This window comes from Triticum aestivum, unplaced genomic scaffold (genome assembly GCF_018294505.1).
Source record: "Triticum aestivum cultivar Chinese Spring unplaced genomic scaffold, IWGSC CS RefSeq v2.1 scaffold9163, whole genome shotgun sequence".
Classification (NCBI taxonomy): domain Eukaryota; kingdom Viridiplantae; phylum Streptophyta; class Magnoliopsida; order Poales; family Poaceae; genus Triticum; species Triticum aestivum.
The window spans coordinates 1-1,271 of NW_025277269.1; the positions used below are offsets into that span (position 1 = coordinate 1).

Genomic DNA, 1,271 nt, shown 5'->3' on the forward strand with positions numbered 1-1,271 from the left:
AAATAATAAAACGTGCTAAACATACGTCGCGCTCGTGCGTTTTGTTTTGCACGCGGTGCAAAAAAATTAAAAAGGGAATGCAACACGAGGACTTCCCAGGAGGTCACCCATCCTAGTACTACTCTCGCCCAAGCACGCTTAACTTCGGAGTTCTGATGGGATCCGGTGCTTTAGTGCTGGTATGATCGCATCCGACATGTTACCCCCGTCTTCGTCCCTTATGCTTGCCCCTCCCAGCTCCACTACACACACGATTGCACATTCCTTTGGCCGCTCCCGCTCAACTACGGAGACGAGTTTTACCACGGTTCAACTGCACCAGTGCCTATTTACCATGGTTTCGACCCCTTTCAGAACACGCTTGCCGCCGCTAGACGCGTGAATAATGAGCAGCGAGCTAAAACTTACCGCAAACGTGCAAAATAATAAAACGTGCCAAACATACGTCGCGCTCGTGTGTTTTGTTTTGCACGCGGTGCAAAAAAATTAAAAAGGGAATGCAACACGAGGACTTCCCAGGAGGCCACCCATCCTAGTACTACTCAGCACGCTTAACTTCGGAGTTCTGATGGGATCCGGTGCTTTAGTGCTGGTATGATCGCATCCGACATGTTACCCCCGTCTTCGTCCCTTATGCTTGCCCCTCCCAGCTCCACTACACACACGATTGCACATTCCTTTGGCCGCTCCCGCTCAACTACGGAGACGAGTTTTACCACGGTTCAACTGCACCAGTGCCTATTTACCATGGTTTCGACCCCTTTCAGAACACGCTTGCCGCCGCTAGACGCGTGAATAATGAGCAGCGAGCTAAAACTTACCGCAAACGTGCAAAATAATAAAATGTGCTAAACATACGTCGCGCTCGTGCGTTTTGTTTTGCACGCGGTGCAAAAAAATTAAAAAGGGAATGCAACACGAGGACTTCCCAGGAGGTCACCCATCCTAGTACTACTCTCGCCCAAGCACGCTTAACTTCGGAGTTCTGATGGGATCCGGTGCTTTAGTGCTGGTATGATCGCATCCGACATGTTACCCCCGTCTTCGTCCCTTATGCTTGCCCCTCCCAGCTCCACTACACACACGATTGCACATTCCTTTGGCCGCTCCCGCTCAACTACGGAGACGAGTTTTACCACGGTTCAACTGCACCAGTGCCTATTTACCATGGTTTCGACCCCTTTCAGAACACGCTTGCCGCCGCTAGACGCGTGAATAATGAGCAGCGAGCTAAAACTTACCGTAAACGTGCAAAATAATAAAACGTGCTA

The 1,271-nt window shown here is 50.4% G+C and overlaps 2 non-coding genes and 1 pseudogene across 2 annotated transcripts; all 3 read right to left on the reverse strand.

Moving 5' to 3' along the window:
- Positions 1-74: 74 nt before the first annotated feature.
- LOC123178370 (5S ribosomal RNA) lies at positions 75-193 on the reverse strand. Its single transcript, XR_006489521.1, has one exon. It is a non-coding gene; the product is annotated as a 5S ribosomal RNA (ribosomal RNA).
- Positions 194-494: 301 nt separating this feature from the next.
- Positions 495-606, reverse strand: LOC123178372 (uncharacterized; annotated as a pseudogene).
- A 301-nt stretch (positions 607-907) lies between these two features.
- On the reverse strand, positions 908-1,026 carry LOC123178371 (5S ribosomal RNA). The gene has a single exon (XR_006489522.1). It is a non-coding gene; the product is annotated as a 5S ribosomal RNA (ribosomal RNA).
- Positions 1,027-1,271: the final 245 nt, after the last annotated feature.